We start from the raw sequence: 22,761 nt of genomic DNA, 5'->3' as shown, positions 1-22,761 counted from the left end.
CTCCGGCTGGCGGTGGCATCCCTGCCACTGGGCTCCACAGCACCGTCTCCGCCCTCTTCATCAGTCGACACTGCAGACAGGGAGAGACAGAACACAGGCATCAGGGCACCGTACAATGGTCTGCTACACACATAACAGATGCACATGCGTGTCAGTGTCAGACATCACATCACACTCCCCAACACTCATGTCATTTGAACCCACACACATGCACAAATAAACTGGGATCGTGCAACAGGCATCTTCATCCATTCACATGAACGTGCATGTATATTCCAAGGGTGACAGGAAGTTGCAAGCATCATGGGGCATGACAACCACATGCACACATGCCAGCACACAGACATGCCTATGGCAATTTCAGCCTCCTGTCACAGTGCAATCGTCACCAACTGTCTCACATCAGCCAATCGGGGACCCTGATGTGCGTGTAACATGCATCCATGACGTCTCACAGTCACACACATACCAAACAGACACACGCACATGCAGATCATGAAAGTAGATGAAGGTGGGAAGGGCATCCATGTGTCACACAACAAACATGGCATAGTACACACCCATACATGCAAACATGTGTGCATCAACACATGCAGTTGTGCATCATGCATTGGAATCCATACACCACTGATGTGCACCACACATGACTTGGCACACATGCAGCACGGTCATGTCCCTGCACACACACATCCAAGAATAGTCCATGTCACACATATTTCCAAGCTGCACACCTCTGCCACACCTCAACATGCACTGCTTGGAATGAGAATTGCTGGACACTTACCGCTTGACTCCAGGCGGGTCTGCATCTCAAGAACCTGGTGGTGAAGCACTGGGCGAATACGTTCCAGGACCCTCATCTGGTCGATGGTAAGTTGGACCCGGCACCCCACTGCATCCACTGCGTCCAAGAGGCGCCGGGCCTTCCTCAGGGTCCTGGACTTGAAGTCCTCCCATCGCTTCTGGACGTGTTTCAAGTCGTGGGTTGCCACCCCCTCGGTGTTGACGACAACCACGATGTCCGACCAGATCATTCTCCATCCTGCCTTGTCGGCGCCCGGTCGTCTGAATAGGGCATCATAATGCCCCAGGACTTGCTCCACTAGGATGCCAACTTTTGTGGCTGAGAAGCTGACAGCCCTCTGCCTCTCTGGCTGGGGGTTGCCAGTGGTTCCAGATGGAGTTTGCCCCGACATGGCAACCCCGAGGCAGGTGTGGGTGGGCAACTGGGTCCTGGGGCTGGAGCTGGGCTGTGGAGCGATGGAACACCAGTCGGGAGTCTTCTGTTCCAGCAGGGGTGGTCGCAGCAACTGGACCTCTGCAGATGGCTGATGTGCAGGCACCAAATAGCAGGGCACGTGGGCAGCAGGCAGGCAGGCAGCAGCAGATGGCTCATGGGAGGCTGCTCGGGGCTCTAGGGGACAGGAAATTGGGCTCCTGGGCAGCAGCGTGGTCTTCTGTGTGTTGTCGCGTGGCCAGCTTGATGCAGAAAGAATCCGCATGTGCAAAAATAGCATGCCTGTGTGAGATTGCATGTAATTCGAGGAAAGGGCCTTAGCGCGTAAGCGCGTAAGTGATGTGACGCGCGTGGGCGTTTCTCTCGGCACGGGTTAAAAGTGACCGTGTGCCAGCAGTTCGCTGTACGTGCTTTTCGTGGAGACGGACGTGTGTGTAGCTACGTCTTGTTGTTTCACACGCATCACTTCACAGCAAATCGAGGACGTACCTCTTCTTTTGGCGGGGGTCTTGCCTACGCGTGTTTTTCTTTCCCACGCTAGTCAGACGGTGAGTCGTGCACACTGTTTTTCCCACTGCTTGTCCCCTTGTGTATCGCGTACCTGTTTTCGAGGTCATAGTAGCCTGTGTGTCCCACGTTTACGTGTTTTTTGTGTCCCTGGGTGTCACCGCGTACTGCGGGAGGTTAATTCCACACACGTGTGCTACCGGGGGTTGCGTGCACGGTTTTATTGTATATTTGGGGTGCCTGAGCATTGCGTGAACCGTCATTTTCTCCCAGGGGTCACATACAGCCTTGCAGGAGCACAGGGGTGCTGTTTACATCACATACCCCGCCCCCTTCACGCCAATTGCCCATGTCAATTGTCGTGTACACCTCCCATTGACACTCGTACATCCGTGCCATGGTTGGGAGGCCATGAAAGGTGAGGGGCGACTCAGTTGGGCATCCTCCACGTGTTGGGCGTGGTCAGGGACGTGGCCGGGGTGACCAGGGAGTAGGGGGAGTCGAGGGTGGCCAGGGTGGTTGCAGAGGGGGAAGAGGCAGGGGTGCGCCACATTTGCAGGATGTCCTGCCATGTGTTGGTGCAGTCATGCCACCACCCCCTGCAGCTCCGGGAGATGCAGCTGTTGCATCTGACCCTGGCGCCCATGTGACACAGCAGTCAGTTTCATCGACTGTCACGGGCCCAACGGTAGTGGTAGCTGCAGGTGCAGCTTGGCGACCACCACCCAGGCTCGGGATCGGCCAGCGCATGATGCCTTGGCACTTGAGGACTCCCAGGCTTCATTGCAGGTGGTCAGGAGGCAGAAGCAAAGTGCGCGCAGGTATGCTCTGACCGAGGCACATGTCCCTGGGGCAGTGTTGTCATCTGCTGCCCCAAGCAACCGGGTGGTGGCAACTGCATTGGCAGATGCAGCCAACACCACCCCGGCTGTGAGTCTGCCAGCCTGGACAGTCTCAGTCACTGACCTTGCCACTGCGGCAGTTGATGCGCTGGGTCCTGGAAACAGCACCCAGCAGCCACTGACGCAAGTCATGGCTTCCGTCCTCATTCTACCAGCCACTCCCTTGCTCCAGTCCACCAGCGCCACTTCCCCTACTGATCAGGCTGGCATTTGCTAGTCAGGGTCTGTACCACCGCCCAAGAGGAGAAGGGTTGCTCCTGCGCAAGAGGCTGGGACCCCAGACACAGCTCCGGCCTCCGGCACGTCAAGGAAGAAGCCTTTCAACAAGCAGGAACTGGACTTCCTTGTGGGATACGTGTCAGAACACGAACACAATATACTAGTGGTCCCCAATTGCCATACTACGCCTGCCCAGCGTTGGGTCCACTGGCAGCATATTGCGGATGGTGTTAATTCATTTGGAAATCAGGTGCGCACAGCTCAGGACTGCAAAAAGCGTTGGGATGACCTCTGATGCTGTGCAAAGCAAAAGCGTGCCTCCAATTATGCCATGACTCAGGTGACTGGCAGTGGGTCACCACCTGAGGAGGAAGAACTCACTCCGCACGAGGAGATCGCTGCGGAGTTCATCCCGGCACAATTGATCCAAGGAGTGGGAGAGATGCAGGATTATGATGCTTCGTCCGGTGAGTGTTGTTGCGTGTTTCTCCAGCCCATGGGTTGTTTGCTTGTGTGATGTGTTGTGCTTGACTGCCACTGCATTCTATGTGTACATGGTTTTCATGGGCGAGTCATGCAATGCTTCACTGATGCGTGACTGTTGTGATGCATGCTGGACATGTGAAGCAGGCGGGGACTGTCCTCATCACCACACATGCACCCTACTGACATGGTAGTCACTCGGTTGCCCCTGCAGTCCATGTTCCAGCTCACTGACCTGTCTGCATGTGGGCTGTGGTGTCGTTCCACTCAGCCCTCCGACTATGTCATCACATGACTGATGTGCATGTGTGGTCAGCCTGCATGCGGGTACTCCACACGGGTATGCTTCCTTGCCCCTCCACCCCCCTGCACCACAATTTCACCATGGCACTGGTGTGTAACATGTTGGACTACTGCAATGGCCTGTTCCACGCTCCTGTGTACATGCAGACTTCCCTTTGCAAACCTGCCTGACACATACTGTGGGGTACATCCTTTGTCCTTGATGCAGGGTGCTCACTTGGACTGTGCAGATGGCAAATGCTCCCTGGGGACATGAGTCCCCATTCATACTCCATGTGCATTCCATACACACCCCTATGTGTCCTTGGCAGGATGATCATTGTAGTACGTGTCCGGGATTACATACGTATCATGGCATTTGGTCATCCATTCCATGCTCACTCTGGCTCAGTCCTGCATCACGCACATGTCTAGGGTGTCATTGTCTGTGTGGGGCCCCCTGACTCTGTTCAACTGGTGTAGTGCCTTCTGCATGAATGGGTGTACTACTGAGGGTTCATCATGTGTCCTCCTTACTGTCCCATTCTCATCTGTTGTGTTGTCAGTTGACTGAGATGATGCAATTGATGCTAGCCAACACTGTCTGCCAATACACAGTTCTCTGGTCACCCTTTCATTGGCATGCAATGCCTCCCTGCTTTTTCACTATGTGGGGGGGGAGTTAACTGTAGCCATGCAACCCAGTGCATGCACATTGCACATGATGACTGAACGTGCCCTTACACTGCCGTCATGTTGACTGATTGACATCAAAACGTACTTGGTGATGTGGATTGTTGGGAACGTACACATGTACTGCACTGCACCCACCCACTTCTGAGCCATGTTACACCGTTCTACATGCCTACTCACTGCTGCAATGTCAAAGTGACCTGGCATGTATGTTCAGATGTTCATCCCTTCACTGTTATGAAACACACTAGTACAGGTGCACACTGTGACACATGTACTCTGTATTAGAACACCCTAGTGGGTGTTTAGCAGAGTTGATTGGTCAATCTGCGGGCTATACTAACTGGTATAGCCCGCAGATTGATTACATACCGCAAATCGGGTTGTAATTACCGTGGAGCTGCCTGCACGTGTGTGTGTGTACACTTTCACATACATCGAAGCAAGCAGCGTTGAAGCTGCTTGCTTTGCTGTATAGGAAGGTGTTCATATACATCATATCGGTGTATATGAACACGGGTGTATATGAACACTTTCACATACACATGTGCAAGCAGCTTCAATGTTGTGTTGTGCAACATTGCAGCTACTAACTTTGGTGTGTGTGAAAGTGTTTATTTACACGTGTGTACTCAGCAGCATTTTTGTTAAATTACAAATATGTTGTTATTTTACATTAATGCTGCTGGGATTTCAGCATTGGGCCCGTTATGTTAAACCGGTACGATCCTTAAGGTGCACTGTCGTGCACTACGAGTACGGCCAGGCCCACTTGAGAATACTGGTGGAGCCTGGCCGTAGTGATTTGATGCACTGATTCATGGTTTTTGGCACTTTCACTGCACAAAGTGCTGAATCAGGCCCTGAAGGGTGTTGTAAAAGCTTCATAGACCGGCAGCGGGGACCGTACCGGGCGTTATGGTCCCTCATACCTCGTTGAAGGCCCACGCTTTGCTCGGGACATTCAGTATTACGTGTGTCATGGTGTGTTTTGATTCACTTGCAGCTGTGGCCATTTGTCTGTACAAACATGCTTATGCTTCATGCCATCTCTTTGTTGACATCTGTCATTTCTGCTTCTGCCTGTGATCTGTGCCTGCCAGAAGTTGTGTGTGATGCAGGTGATATACTACATTCAGTACATGTGTAGGTTTAGCTATTTACACCCATCCATTTCTGCTTTCGGTATGTCCTTACATATCAATGCCACTGGATGCATGCCAGAGTTTGAGTTGTGTGTGACATGTCTGCTTCGTGTGTTGGCTGTAGATGTAGTGATGTCTATGTGTGTGTGTGTGTTATGTGCTGCTGATATGTGCACTCATGTTTGTTTTGTTCACGTTACAGGTGATGACGCAATGGAGCCAGAGGATGGTGATGTCATTCCAGACAAGTGGTTGCTTTTACATCAACAACACGGCACAAGTGGAGGTCGTGGGGTGGTAGACCACGAGAACCCATTTGTGCTCCAGACCGTTGTGTCCAGGGTTGGCAATCAGTCAAGCTCTGATAAACACTCTGAGCACAATGTTGAGTTGGATGCTTATCATGACGATTCGTCGCTGGTGAGTGATCCTGATGTGGATGATCTTCTGTCCGCAACACCTGCAGTGAGGGGCCAGGCAGTGCTGGAATGTCCTTCTGTGATGGTTCTGGGCGCATGGTCACACTCCACACCAGTTGCTGATGTGCCTGGGCCATCATGTCGACGTAGGTATGCAGTCCTGCAGCCGCTGGCGGTGCCAATCCAGCAAGGACCACGGCTCCTTGGGTCCCACAGGTGTAATGTCCGGCAACGCAGTATCCGTGCGCCACCAGGGAAAACTGAGTGGGAGCATGCCATGTATGCCAGTTCACAGCAACAGGGGGCAGCTATTGAGAAGATTGCTCAAGGGATGGAAAGTTTGGCCCAATCCATGCTCCCCCCTGATAGGCAGGTGGAGCTCCAGCTGCAGGCAACGTAGTCCACATGCCGCTCACTCAGGCTGGGCATGGAGGCCTCAGACAGGGCACACCGGGCTGAAATGGTGTCTCTGCATGAAGCACTTGCTGCTCATGCAGCGGCACACAGGGAGGCCCTGAGGGAAGAACACCAATCCCTCAGATCTACTCTGGGTGTGCTCAACATGTCCCAGAGGCAGCGGTCAGAAGTGAGGATGGAGCCGCTTGAGAACACCATCTCGGCTGAGCTACGTGCAAGCCGGGAGGTGCTCCAGATGTCATGTGAGGCCATGCAGGCAGAACTCTGTGTTACAAGTGCTACCTTGTAAGAGGAAGCACACGTTTCACGTGAGGTGCTGCATGCTGACCTACCATGCCATTGCCACACAGGACCGGGCTTACCAGACCCGCATGCTTGCTGCCATGGAGGGGCAAGCTGGGGAGAGGCATGGTCAGGCAACTGTGCCATGTCCACCTTCTGATTTACATCCAGAGGGTGAGTAGGATGACGACTTATCTTCCACACAGGTCAGGCGGTGCAGGCTTTGAGCCCATGGAGGTTTTTTTTTAAAATATCAACATCATTGCATGTGGGTGTTGAGGTGCACCCTGTACCTCCCCCCTCCTGGGTGCCCCCCTACCGCCCGGGTCGTATGTGGCCATTTACATTTTTTAAAAATTATATTGTTTGTCTATTGTGCATTCATGTGACGGTGTGGTGCTTTGTGGCTTTTGAAAGCATCCACTGTGTGTTCCAGCTGGGCCCATACAAGCTTGTCTTGTGTATGTGTTTGTGGCTTGGGGTCCTGACACATATGCCACTCCTGATTCCCCTTTCCATGGGCTTGCAAGGATGGTTCGGTGTGACAGCATATTACACAGGGGCATTGGACTTTCGCCATATCTGTGGTCAGTCTGCAGTACTCCTTGTGTATACACCCCTAGTGGGGATTAAGGATGTTTTCTCCACAGCATGTCTGCATTTGGTGAGTATATTTTTGAATTGTGCTTTTTTAAAGTTGATTGTGATGTTTTTTTCATTACTTGCCTGTATACGTGCTTCATGCATTTCATGCTGTAGACAGTAACCTGCACCTTTTAGCTGTCAAAGCCACACTGATCATGGGAGGGGGCCGTGTGGTGACAATGTCAAGTGGGTACACTTGGGCTACAGTGATTGGCCACTGTCTGACATTGTCAATTTTGAGTACTATGTACATGATGTGTTTTGCTGGTCAATGTATTTTCCTGTGTTGGGTTTACTTTTCAGGTGTCAGGGGATTGGTGTGGTGTATCACACTGGGGGGTCCACATGGGCAATGTTCACATATGATGTGTACAGGACACTGAGGTTCACTTCATTTCACATGCATGTATTGAGTGCATGTCCCTACTGACACACACACTTACACAACACACCACCACACATCGAACCACCCATCCATGCCCACACGTGCACACAGATTGCCTTCTCTGCCATGCTGTGTCCCTGCAGCGCATGATCACTTACAATTTTCGGATCGTGTACATGCCTCACAGGGTAATTTTTGTTGCTTGTCCTTTTTTATGTGATGCTCAAGGTGTATCCTCAACGCATGGATGCTCACTGTGCTGTGTGTTGAGCAGTGTGTTGCAGGGGACACATACACAGCACACGATTTTGTTTTTTTTGGATTTGGATTGGCCAATGTGCATGCCTTCTGTCTTTTGTTGATGGTACCGCTGGTGGCATGCATTTGTGTATGACTTTTGTGTGGGAGGTTGTTGGCCACTCATTTCATCTGATTTCATGTCAGGTGTAGTTGTCTCAGGCCTGTTTCCATTTATCAAGTGGCACTTTGTGACGATTTTGTCATGTGATGTGCATTTGGTTTGCTCTTTAGCTGTTGCATGCCATGTCATGGTGTGGCCGACGAGGGTCATGGAGGTTGGGAGGGTTTGGGTGACATAACAGTGATTTTCATGGCCTGTTTTGCTGGGGGGTGGTGGGATATGCACCTTGCATGGGTTCCTTTTGGTCACACCGGATTGGTTATGTTTAAGTAGCTAGGGATGCACACAATGTAGCACTTCCGTGGAAACATTCTCAGGGTGGTAAGGTTGTGACAGTGACTGTCTCTTTGTCATCATCGATTGTCACCTGGTATCTGCAATGCCTGTGTGCAATCCACAGGGGTGGGAGTTTAGGTGAAAATTTGGCCCCAGGCTGGGTCCGGGCTGCCTCGCCATGTGCCCTATCCTCTCCCATGCGCAACGCCTGTGCTTGTGGTTGGGGATGTTGGGGCACCACCATGTCCACCGGTATGCCCCACCGTGTTGCAACATTGTTCAGGACACATGCTGCCACAATGATCCTGCACACTACTGGGGGTGCATATAATAGCTGCACTCCAGAGCGGTCAAGGGAGCCGAAGCATGACTTGAGCGCTCTGAATGTGCGCTCCACTATGACCCTGGTTGCAATATGTGCTGCGTTGTATCTTACCTGGGGTGGGGTGGTGGGGTTCCGTATTGGCGTCATCATGTTGGTGCTCAGAGGGTAGGCACTGTCCCCTAGGGAGGTGATGATGGTTGTCATTAGTTGCATGCATGTGCACAGGCATTTCTACTCACCAATGAGCCATGTGTTGCCATGCTTCCCAGCTTCCAGGGACCGTCTCAAGGCAGACATTCTGTATATGAAACTGCCATGGGTAGACCCAGGATAGTTTGCATAGACAGAGGTGATGATTCCATGGGCATCGCATGCACTTGTACGTTCATGGAATGCCAGTGCTTGCGGTTGCGGTAGATGTTCTCAGTGGCCCTAGGTGGACGTAGGGCCACATGTGTGCAATCTATGGCACTGAGCACTTTGGGGAAATGTGCCACCCTGTAAAAGTCCTGGACCACTGCCTGCTTTTCTGCAGGTGTTCTGGGCATGTATATGTGCCTGAGGACTGAGGGGCGCGCAGTCATGATTGTCAACACCTGTTGTAGGCAGCGTGACGGAGTGGCCTGTGAGACACCCCCAACTATGGCAGTTGTCCGCTGAAATGACTCAGTGGCCAAAAAATGCAGGACATTGAGCACCTTTTCCGAGGGGCTCAGTGCTTGGGAGCACAAGGTGGGTGATGTGAGGTCATCCTCCCACTCAGTGACCAGGTCTAGGATGATATGTGGTGGAAACCTATACCTGCCATAGTCCTGGTCATCAGGCATCCCAAAAAGGCTGGTCCTGGGCAAGAAAATGCAGGGCCTGGCTATTCTCCTCCTCCTGCGGTGTCCAAGGATCATTGCTGCGAGGAATGGGACATTCATTGTAGCTGTCTGTATATGCTTGTTTGTTGTTTGCGCACACTTTTATACTGCGCGGGGGTGCTTCCACCTGCTTTCGTGAGGCAGACCTGTTTACGCATGTGCGTGTGTTTTGGTGTGCGCGGGATTTGCCTACTCGATTCCATGAATACGTGTTGTTTGCGACCCTGTGGGCGTTCTGTGTATTACCCAGCAGTACTTCTCCAGTTACGGCCTAATTTTCACGCGTTGTTCCCCCTTCCGCGTGTTCCGTCCCCTTTTTGGTGTGTGCGCTACACGTGCGCGTCGTGCACGCCGTTCGGGATGTTGCAGTGATGCGTAAGGTAGGCGCGGATTTGGTGCAGCTCCCAAGAAAAACACGCGCACAGACTTCCATGAATCATTTGCGTGCGATTCGCACGCTTGCGCTGGATTTTTCACACTTGCGCCACCGAATTCGAAGCACAATTGTTCCATGAATTGGCCCCTTATTCTTTTTGCCATTTATGATCATAATTTTAGTTTTTCCCAGATTCAGAACAAAATCATTAACTTTTACAAATTTCATGGAGAGGGGTTACACTATGTTGAAGACCAATGGGAGTACAATCAAAAATGATCATGCATCATGGGAGTGCTTCAGGAGTGCTGTTCGGCTGAGGGACTCTGCTTCCTGCTCCGAGACTCCGTCCACAGTAGCCTGCACAGCCTTTACTTCGTGCTGCTCCGTGTTGCTTTCTGTGAACCACCTTAGAACTGCTGAATCGATCAGCCAAGCCCCGTCTTTAACATCCCAGCAGGCACTACATATCCATGTGCGCACACGCAAACCACGCCCACATTGTGCTGAGGGACTCTGCTACCTGCCCCGAGACGACGTCGACAGTAGCCTGCACAACCTTCACTACGTGCTGCTTCGTGTTGCTTTCTGTGGACTACCTTAGAACTGCTGAATCGATCAGCCACGCCCCACCTTTAACATCCCCGCAGGAACTACATCTCCACGTGCACACGTGAGTGCTACAGGAGTGCTGTTTGGTGCTGTCCGGTGTTGTATGCTATCCTGCCTCCCATGGTAGATTGTGGGAGGCAGTGTTCGGAAATCTTCGGAGTCACGCCCACTTGATGGCTCCAGCCATACATGCAGCACGAAAAGAAAAGCTAATGTCATAGCCCGCCTACAGCCCGCCCTCCAACATCTCTATTGAGGGATTGGCCAGAGCTACCAGGTGGGCGTTGTTGCAGGGCCTTCACTCTGTCATGGGAAGCCGAATATCATACAGTATGGTATAATATACGGCTTCCCATGTTTTTTTTTTTTTTTTTTAATACTGTGGAAAGTCTGGGAGCCTAGCATTCGTTCAGTTGTATTAACCTTTCTATATTTTATTCCAACATCACACTACAGTCAAAATAAGAAAGGTTGTACTGTGACAGCACATAGGGCGCACATGTTATTATTTTAAATGGTATAATTATAAGAAAGGTTATACTGTTACAGTAGATGGTGCGCTTAAACATGTTTTATGGCATAATTAACCTTTCTATATTTTATTCCAACATCACACTACAGGCAAAATAAGAAATGCTGTACTGTGACAGGCGCACGTATTATTTTAAATGGTATAATAATAAGAAAGTTTGTACTGTTACAGTAGATGGGGCGCTTAAACATTTTTTAATTTTTTATGGCATAATTAACCTTTCTATATTTGATTCCAACATCAAAGCACGAGGAATCACTGCCGGAGCCTCTCTTAAGGATAAAGGGGCAGGTTGGGCTCAGTCACACAACTCTGTCATAATGCAGGGGGGTGCACGGTAGGGTCTCCCTTCAGCATGTGTTATTGGGAAGGGAAGTCAACAGTATTTTACGTAATTGGTGTTAAGCTCCCTGTTCACCCGCGGCTTGGTAAACTGCACACTATTACACACTGCTGCAAGTGACTGGTATGGGCTGCGCTATGTCATGGATACAACACCACTGGGTTAATGAGGCTCAAGCCCCCTACCTAAAGTTTGGGCTGTTTGTATGGGGATGAAATGCAGACTAGTGAGAGTCTTTGTAATTCCTTTCCTTTTTTCCTCAGCAGTGCTGTTCTTCAGCATGCATTCAGCCATCACACACTACAATGGGGCATTTCCAACCGAAAGATGCCCTTCCATTTACAGCTACAACTATCAATTCTGTGTCTGCTTCCAAGACGGATCTATGTGATTACTGTGCCCCAATTACTATGACCCCCAAAATGTTGACTTTTTTATTTCAACCCCATTTTCACCTCATATATATGCTGGGAGAGACACCATCAGCACCCCTACATGTATTATGGTAATTCGCATCCCCTGTCTCCCTGGGGTTAACTCACAATGACACAAGTCGTCATCCTGTTTAACGTTTAATCTGGTCCCTACCAATGTATGGGCACCACCTACCTCCTCCCTTGACACCCCCATACCTTTTCATTGTTGGGGTGCATGATATCATGGCCTGAACGCAACTATGGTAATTCACAAAACCTGTAACACACATCCTGTTTTATGTTTACTCTGGTCCCAAATGATGTAGAGGCACCACCTAGCCCTTCCCTGGATACCTCCATACCCTTTGATTGTGGGGGTGCAAGATATCATGGCCTGAACACACCTATGGTAATTTGCATCCCCTATTTCTCTTGGGGCTATTCACACTAGCGCAAGTGGTCATCCTGTTTTATGTTTGATCTGGTCCCAACAAATGTAGAGGCACCATCTACCTCCTCCCAGAACACCCCCATACCTTTTGATTGTGGGGGGCGCAAGATATCATGTCCTGAACACACCTATGGTAATTTGCATCCCCTATTTCTCTTGGGGCTATTGACACTAGCGCAAGTGGCCATCCTGGTTTATGTTTACTGTGATCCTAACCAATGTAGAGGCGTCCCCCTAGCCCGTCCTGGAACACCGCCATACCTTTTCACTGTGGGGGGTGCAAGATATCATGGCCTGAATGCACCTATGGTAGTTCGCATCCCCTACCCCCCTGGGGTTAACTCACACTAGCGCACGTGGTCATCCGGCTGTATGTTTAATCTGGTCCCAATCAATGTAGAGGCACCATCTAACCCCTCCCTGGAGACCCCCATGCCTATTGATTGTGGGGGGTGCCAGATATCACGGCCTGAATTTACCTATGGTAATTTGCACCCCCTATTTCTCTTGGGGTAATTCACACAAGCGCAAGCGGTCGTCCTGTTTTATGTTTACTCTGGTCCTAACCAATATAGAGGCATCCCCCTAGCCCCTCCCTGGACACCCCCATAGCTTTTGATTGTGGGGGGTGCAAGGTGTCATGGCCTGAACACACCTATGGTAGTTCGCATCCCCTACCTCCCTGGGGTAAACTCACACTAGCGCATGTGGTCATCCTGTTTTATGTTTAATCTGGTCCCAATCCATGTAGATGCACCATCTAACCCCTCCCTGGAGACCCCCCATGCCTATTGATTGTGGGGGGTGCCAGATATCACGGCCTGAATTTACCTATGGTGATTTGCATCCCCTATTTCTCTTGGGGCTATTCACACTAGTGCAAGTGGTCATCCTGCTTTATGTTTACTCTGGTCCCAATCAATGTAGATGCACCATCTAACCCCTTCCCGGAGACCCCCATGCCTTTTGATTGCGGGGGGTGCAAGATAACAAGGCCTGAATGCACCTATGGTAATTTGCATCCCCTACCTCCCTGGGGTTAACTCACACTGACGCAAGTGGTCATCCTGTTTATGTTTAATCTGGTCCCAACCAATGTAGATGCACCATCTAACCCCTCCCTGGAGACCACCATGCCTATTGATTGAGGGGGGTGCAAGATATCATGGCCTGAATGCACCTATGGTAATTTGCATCCCCTATTTCTCTTGCGGCTATTCACACTAGCGCATGTGGTCACCCTGTTTTATGTTTAATCTGGTCCCAATCAATGTAGATGCACCATCTAACCCCTCCCTGGAGACCCCCATGCCTTTTGATTGTGGGGGGGTGCAAGATATCACAGCCTGAATGGACCTATGGTAATTTGCATCCCCTATTTCTCTTGGGGCTATTCACACTAGCGCAAGTGGTCATCCTGTTTTATGTTTAATCTGGTCCCAACAAATGTAGAGGCACCATCTACCCCCTCCCGGAACACCCCCATACCTTTTGATTGTGGGGGGTGCCAGATATCACGGCCTGAATTTACCTATGGTAATTTGCATCCCCTATTTCTCTTGGGGTAATTCACACAAGCGCAAGCGGTCGTCCTGTTTTATGTTTACTCTGGTCCTAACCAATATAGAGGCATCCCCCTAGCCCCTCCCTGGACACCCCCATAGCTTTTGATTGTGGGGGGTGCAAGGTGTCATGGCCTGAACACACCTATGGTAGTTCGCATCCCCTACCTCCCTGGGGTAAACTCACACTAGCGCATGTGGTCATCCTGTTTTATGTTTAATCTGGTCCCAATCAATGTAGATGCACCATCTAACCCCTCCCTGGAGACCCCCCATGCCTATTGATTGTGGGGGGTGCCAGATATCACGGCCTGAATTTACCTATGGTGATTTGCATCCCCTATTTCTCTTGGGGCTATTCACACTAGTGCAAGTGGTCATCCTGCTTTATGTTTACTCTGGTCCCAATCAATGTAGATGCACCATCTAACCCCTTCCCGGAGACCCCCATGCCTTTTGATTGCGGGGGGTGCAAGATAACAAGGCCTGAATGCACCTATGGTAATTTGCATCCCCTACCTCCCTGGGGTTAACTCACACTGACGCAAGTGGTCATCCTGTTTTATGTTTAATCTGGTCCCAACCAATGTAGATGCACCATCTAACCCCTCCCTGGAGACCACCATGCCTATTGATTGAGGGGGGTGCAAGATATCATGGCCTGAATGCACCTATGGTAATTTGCATCCCCTATTTCTCTTGCGGCTATTCACACTAGCGCATGTGGTCACCCTGTTTTATGTTTAATCTGGTCCCAATCAATGTAGATGCACCATCTAACCCCTCCCTGGAGACCCCCATGCCTTTTGATTGTGGGGGGGTGCAAGATATCACAGCCTGAATGGACCTATGGTAATTTGCATCCCCTATTTCTCTTGGGGCTATTCACACTAGCGCAAGTGGTCATCCTGTTTTATGTTTAATCTGGTCCCAACAAATGTAGAGGCACCATCTACCCCCTCCCGGAACACCCCCATACCTTTTGATTGTGGGGGGTGCCAGATATCACGGCCTGAATTTACCTATGGTAATTTGCATCCCCTATTTCTCTTGGGGTAATTCACACAAGCGCAAGCGGTCGTCCTGTTTTATGTTTACTCTGGTCCTAACCAATATAGAGGCATCCCCCTAGCCCCTCCCTGGACACCCCCATAGCTTTTGATTGTGGGGGGTGCAAGGTGTCATGGCCTGAACACACCTATGGTAGTTCGCATCCCCTACCTCCCTGGGGTATACTCACACTAGCGCATGTGGTCATCCTGTTTTATGTTTAATCTGGTCCCAATCAATGTAGATGCACCATCTAACCCCTCCCTGGAGACCCCCCATGCCTATTGATTGTGGGGGGTGCCAGATATCACGGCCTGAATTTACCTATGGTGATTTGCATCCCCTATTTCTCTTGGGGCTATTCACACTAGTGCAAGTGGTCATCCTGCTTTATGTTTACTCTGGTCCCAATCAATGTAGATGCACCATCTAACCCCTTCCCGGAGACCCCCATGCCTTTTGATTGCGGGGGGTGCAAGATAACAAGGCCTGAATGCACCTATGGTAATTTGCATCCCCTACCTCCCTGGGGTTAACTCACACTGACGCAAGTGGTCATCCTGTTTTATGTTTAATCTGGTCCCAACCAATGTAGATGCACCATCTAACCCCTCCCTGGAGACCACCATGCCTATTGATTGAGGGGGGTGCAAGATATCATGGCCTGAATGCACCTATGGTAATTTGCATCCCCTATTTCTCTTGCGGCTATTCACACTAGCGCATGTGGTCACCCTGTTTTATGTTTAATCTGGTCCCAATCAATGTAGATGCACCATCTAACCCCTCCCTGGAGACCCCCATGCCTTTTGATTGTGGGGGGGTGCAAGATATCACAGCCTGAATGGACCTATGGTAATTTGCATCCCCTATTTCTCTTGGGGCTATTCACACTAGCGCAAGTGGTCATCCTGTTTTATGTTTAATCTGGTCCCAACAAATGTAGAGGCACCATCTACCCCCTCCCGGAACACCCCCATACCTTTTGATTGTGGGGGGTGCCAGATATCACGGCCTGAATTTACCTATGGTAATTTGCATCCCCTATTTCTCTTGGGGTAATTCACACAAGCGCAAGCGGTCGTCCTGTTTTATGTTTACTCTGGTCCTAACCAATATAGAGGCATCCCCCTAGCCCCTCCCTGGACACCCCCATAGCTTTTGATTGTGGGGGGTGCAAGGTGTCATGGCCTGAACACACCTATGGTAGTTCGCATCCCCTACCTCCCTGGGGTAAACTCACACTAGCGCATGTGGTCATCCTGTTTTATGTTTAATCTGGTCCCAATCAATGTAGATGCACCATCTAACCCCTCCCTGGAGACCCCCCATGCCTATTGATTGTGGGGGGTGCCAGATATCACGGCCTGAATTTACCTATGGTGATTTGCATCCCCTATTTCTCTTGGGGCTATTCACACTAGTGCAAGTGGTCATCCTGCTTTATGTTTACTCTGGTCCCAATCAATGTAGATGCACCATCTAACCCCTTCCCGGAGACCCCCATGCCTTTTGATTGCGGGGGGTGCAAGATAACAAGGCCTGAATGCACCTATGGTAATTTGCATCCCCTACCTCCCTGGGGTTAACTCACACTGACGCAAGTGGTCATCCTGTTTTATGTTTAATCTGGTCCCAACCAATGTAGATGCACCATCTAACCCCTCCCTGGAGACCACCATGCCTATTGATTGAGGGGGGTGCAAGATATCATGGCCTGAATGCACCTATGGTAATTTGCATCCCCTATTTCTCTTGCGGCTATTCACACTAGCGCATGTGGTCACCCTGTTTTATGTTTAATCTGGTCCCAATCAATGTAGATGCACCATCTAACCCCTCCCTGGAGACCCCCATGCCTTTTGATTGTGGGGGGGTGCAAGATATCACAGCCTGAATGGACCTATGGTAATTTGCATCCCCTATTTCTCTTGGGGCTATTCACACTAGCGCAAGTGGTCATCCTGTTTTATGTTTAATCTGGTCCCAACAAATGTAGAGGCACCATCTACCCCCTCCCGGAACACCCCCATACCTTTTGATTGTGGGGGGTGCCAGATATCACGGCCTGAATTTACCTATGGTAATTTGCATCCCCTATTTCTCTTGGGGTAATTCACACAAGCGCAAGCGGTCGTCCTGTTTTATGTTTACTCTGGTCCTAACCAATATAGAGGCATCCCCCTAGCCCCTCCCTGGACACCCCCATAGCTTTTGATTGTGGGGGGTGCAAGGTGTCATGGCCTGAACACACCTATGGTAGTTCGCATCCCCTACCTCCCTGGGGTAAACTCACACTAGCGCATGTGGTCATCCTGTTTTATGTTTAATCTGGTCCCAATCAATGTAGATGCACCATCTAACCCCTCCCTGGAGACCCCCCATGCCTATTTGTGGGGGGTGCCAGATATCACGGCCTGAATTTACCTATGGTGATTTGCATCCCCTATTTCTCTTGGGGCTATTCACACTAGTGCAAGTGGTCATCCTGCTTTATGTTTACTCTGGTCCCAATCAATGTAGATGCACCATCTAACCCCTTCCCGGAGACCCCCATGCCTTTTGATTGCGGGGGGTGCAAGATAACAAGGCCTGAATGCACCTATGGTAATTTGCATCCCCTACCTCCCTGGGGTTAACTCACACTGACGCAAGTGGTCATCCTGTTTTATGTTTAATCTGGTCCCAACCAATGTAGATGCACCATCTAACCCCTCCCTGGAGACCACCATGCCTATTGATTGAGGGGGGTGCAAGATATCATGGCCTGAATGCACCTATGGTAATTTGCATCCCCTATTTCTCTTGCGGCTATTCACACTAGCGCATGTGGTCACCCTGTTTTATGTTTAATCTGGTCCCAATCAATGTAGATGCACCATCTAACCCCTCCCTGGAGACCCCCATGCCTTTTGATTGTGGGGGGGTGCAAGATATCACAGCCTGAATGGACCTATGGTAATTTGCATCCCCTATTTCTCTTGGGGCTATTCACACTAGCGCAAGTGGTCATCCTGTTTTATGTTTAATCTGGTCCCAACAAATGTAGAGGCACCATCTACCCCCTCCCGGAACACCCCCATACCTTTTGATTGTGGGGGGTGCCAGATATCACGGCCTGAATTTACCTATGGTAATTTGCATCCCCTATTTCTCTTGGGGTAATTCACACAAGCGCAAGCGGTCGTCCTGTTTTATGTTTACTCTGGTCCCAATCAATATAGATGGACCATCTAACCCCTTCCTGGAGACCCCCATGCCTTTTGATTGTGGGGGGTGCAAGATAACATGGCCTGAATGCACCTGTGGTAGTTCGCATCCCCTACCTCCCTGGGGTAAGCTCACACTAGCGCATGTGGTCATCCTGTTTTATGTTTAACCTGGTCCTAATCAATGTAGATGCACCATCTAACCCCTCCCTGGAGACCCCCATGCCTTTTGATTGTGGGGGGGTGCAAGATATCACGGCCTGAATGGACCTATGGTAATTTGCATCCCCTATTTCTCTTGGGGCTATTCACACTAGTGCAAGTGGTCATCCTGTTTTATGTTTACTCTGGTCCCAGTCAATGTAGATGCACCATCTAACCCCTTCCTGGAGACCCCCATGCCTTTTGATTGTGGGGGGTGCAAGATGTCATGGCCTGAACACACCTATGGTAGTTCGCATCCCCTACCTCCCTGGGGTAAACTCACACTAGCGCATGTGGTCATCCTGTTTTATGTTTAATCTGGTCCCAATCAATGTAGATGCACCATCTAACCCCTCCCTGGAGACCCCCATGCCTTTTGATTATAGGGGGTGCAAGATATCACGGCCTGAATGGACCTATGGTAATTTGCATCCCCTATTTCTCTTGGGGCTATTCACACTAGTGCAAGTGGTCATCCTGTTTTATGTTTACTCTGGTCCCAATCAATGTAGATGCACCATCTAACCCCTCCCTGGAGACCCCCATGCCTTTTGATTATAGGGGGTGCAAGATATCACGGCCTGAATGGACCTATGGTAATTTGCATCCCCTATTTCTCTTGGGGCTATTCACACTAGTGCAAGTGGTCATCCTGTTTTATGTTTACTCTGGTCCCAATCAATGTAGATGCACCATCTAACCCCTCCCTGGAGACCCCCATGCCTTTTGATTGTGGGGGGTGCAAGATATCAGGGCCTGAATGGACCTATGGTAATTTGCATCCCCTATTTCTCTTGGGGCTATTCACACTAGTGCAAGTGGTCATCCTGTTTTATGTTTACTCTGGTCCCAGTCAATGTAGATGCACCATCTAACCCCTTCCTGGAGACCCCCATGCCTTTTGATTGTGGGGGGTGCAAGATGTCATGGCCTGAACACACCTATGGTAATTTGCATCCCCTACCTCCCTGGGGTAAACTCACACTGACACAAGTGGTCATCCTGTTTTATGTTTAATCTGTTCCCAATCAATGTAGATGCACAATCTAACCCCTCCCTGGACGCCCAGATACCTTTTGATAGTGGGGGTGCAAGATATCATGGCCCAAACACACCTATTTCAAATTTAATTCTATCCGCCGCTCCCCACAGGAAACCCTGTGATCTTCCGGCTAATGGCGGACGATGCCCCATCGTCCGAAACTCTGGAGACAAACTTGTTTGGATCTTTTTCAATCATCCGCACCGCTACCACGTGAGCATATGGCTCTTTAGTAACGTGCATGCAATGGATGGGGTTGCAGAATAATTCTGAGTCCAAATAATGGAACCAACTCGGGAAGATGGCAAAGGTACTGTTTTATTAACAATTATCCAAAACAGGGAGGTTACAACGAACATCAACGGACGTTCGCTCAGGCTCTTGACGATTTTCTCATAAAAACATCCTTATATGCAAAGAACACGTCAGACGTGATGTCATACTGCAAGGCAAATAATAGGAAACCTATCAAAGGCTGTGATAGGCTTAAGGGGAACAATTAAGTATACATTGCATAGGGACTAGGATTGGGATTTGCTGCCCACTGTCAGGTGGAAAACTTATGCCTACCTCTTAAAACTTGTAGAGTACACAGTTTATCATTGGTCTTCAAACTATAAGGCCCTTCACTATATGGCCCTCTACAATTGGTTCGCACGCTCGTGCCATGTCTGGAACATTCGGTTCACTTACAAGCACGTAAACTCAAACCCAGGTGCCAGGAGGTGGACTGGACATTACCTCCCCACCCAATTAGCCCAGCATCTCTCATCAACCATGGCTTCTGCCATGAAGATTGTTTTACAAATTGGCCTTGCAAAGTATCCTTGTCTGTGGGAATATATGGGAGTGCAGGCTCTCACTATCGTTGTTCTAGGACTCCAAGCTGAACTCTATTTCCATCCTAGGCTCACATGACAGGAGACCATGAATTGGCCCATTTTGCAGCAGCCAACATGACCTCTGACCCTTTCAGTACAACTCACACAAAGGGAACTGATGTATGTGTTATTATTGTGTTACAATGCAAAAATACTATCATGTCTGTGGCACTAAATCATGGATATGTACTGCAAATCATTTTAAATTCCAATCCAAAGCATATGTGATTGTGCACTTCTAACAGGCAGGGGACCTGGGTAATTGGCGTGCAGGCCAATGGTGATATGTGGGTGGGAGCATATCTATTCTCTGTCTTTGCATCAGGTGGTGTGGGTTTTCTTGACTGTGTTTGTGCTTCTTTTTGTCACTTTGGTTGGGTGCATTCTGGTACATGTAGTGATTTTCGTATTGGTGTACGGAATGGATGTTGTTACGCATGCACTGGATCATTTTCTTCAATTGAGACACACTTGTCAAGCCCCTGCACTCACGCATGCTATTACTGTGTTGCACCTTGATTTCCCCCTCTACACTTGCACGTTCAATGCACTCACTAGCAATAGTAAGTTTGTCTCCCCTTACCTTTTTTATCATTACTTGTACTATTGTAGCAATTATTGACCCTGGCTCTAATTCATGGTCTACCTTCCCCTTTACCCACCCTGTCTGCCCTCTGTGCGCTTTCAGGGTGTTTTGCTAATTGCATGAGCGCAGAATATTTGAACAACAAATATAATGCATACACTGCGCACAGCCACTGCTGATCGGTGTTATACATGCCCATAATTCAACAGTGCACATGCCCTTGTAGTTACATTCACTCAGCATCCAGTTACACAGTCCACTGTGACGTGCCATGTACCCAGGCAGCGTGGAGTTGCGCAGCACCGTGGAGTCGTGGGTTGAACCAGGACATCTGGCACAGCAGTGGGTGATGAGGTGGCAGGCATCACATACCATCTGCATGTTGAGTGAGTGATAGTTTTCTGTTCCGGTAGACTGCCTCCACAGCATGCCTGGCCACCAGCTCCACATGTGTTCCGGCCAATACACCTATGATATAATATGGGATTTACAAGGCGCCTATACACTAGTGTTTCAAGGCGCGATGAGGCAAGGGAGGGGAAACAAAGGGAAGACAAAGACAAAGGTCTTACTAGGCCAGGTGACATTGAGATCGCGCAAGTGCAGGGGAGGGGGTAAAGGGAAAAGTGCGGCGGAGGAGGTGGCTGTGCAATACATAGGATCAATAGTAAAAAATAAATTAAATTTAAAAGAAAAGGTAAAAGTGCAGCCATCTTGTGGCAAGTGCAGGGGTAAGTGCAGACATCAAGTGTCAAGAGCTTGTAGGGGACTTTAGGGATACAGAAACAGCCACCCAAGTGCAGCTGTTGCCTGGGAGGCAGTGCAGGTGAGCAACTGGCGGGGAGGGGAACTGGGCCCAAGATCAGAGGGTAGCCAGGTGACCAACGCAGTTTCAGTCAGGAGTTCAGCAGGGGAAAGGGGGAGAAAAGAATCAAAGAGGAAGGTCTTGAGGTCCTTCCGGAACTGGAGATCTTTCTCCTCAAGTTTCAGGGAGGCTGTTCCAGAGGGAGGCCCCAGCCGAAGGAAGAGATTTACCACAAACTCGTTGCGTGGAGAAGCGACTGACCCTGAGGGAGTTCGAGGCGGATGAGCGAAGAGCTCGACAAGGAAGATATTTAGGAAGAGAGAGTTGAAGGTATTGAGGCCCCAAGCCTCAGAAGGCCTTGTGGACAATGCAGAGGGTTTTCAACTTAATCCTCGCAGCCACTGGGAGCCATTGCAGAGATTTCACTCCTGGAGAGATACGATCCTGGGCTTGAGGCCAAAGACAAGTCTTGCAGTCCTGTTATGGATGAGTTGCAGAGGGCGCAGAGTAAAAGCAGGCAGTTTAAGAAAGAGGCAGTAGTGCAGCCTAGAGAGAACCAGAGCTCTAGAGACAGTGAACTTCTGGAGGAAGGAGAGGAAAGGAAGAATACCTCTGAGGAGGTGCAGCTGGTAGTGTGACTTCTTAGAGATGTCAGAGATGTCAGGAGAGAAGGAGAGTGGGGAGTCGAAGATGACCCAGAGGTTTTTAGCCTCACAGCTGGGAGCAGAAAGAGGGCCAAGAGAGGCTGGCCAGAGAGCGACAGTAAAGGAGGGAGCAGGTGTGCCGATGAGGAGAATCTCCGTCTTACTGGCATTAAGGCAGATGTCGTTGGCGACGCACCACTCCTGGATAGCGGACAGTCAGTCAGAGATGAGAAAGGGAGAAGACGTGGCAGAAGGGAGCCTGAAATGAGTGTCATCCACACAGCACTGAAAGTTCGGGCAGAGAGCAGCAATGCGGTGGCCAAGAAGTGCCAGGTATTAATTGAACAGCCAGGGAGAGAGGTTAGACCCCTGGGGAACACCACAGGTAGAGATAGAGGAGAGCAAGGATCCTAGTTGGACCTGCGAGTGTCGATCGGAGAGGAGAGAGGTCATCCAAGCCAGGGCCTGATCAGTGATACACAGGTTATCACGGAGACAGTTGAGCAGGATGGCATGGTTGACCATGTCAAAGGCAGAAGAGAGA

The sequence above is a fragment of the Ambystoma mexicanum genome, chromosome 1q (assembly GCF_040938575.1).
Source record: "Ambystoma mexicanum isolate Mex_15411 chromosome 1q, UKY_AmexF1_1, whole genome shotgun sequence".
Taxonomy (NCBI): Eukaryota; Metazoa; Chordata; class Amphibia; order Caudata; family Ambystomatidae; genus Ambystoma; species Ambystoma mexicanum.
This window is presented reverse-complemented; position numbering follows the sequence as displayed.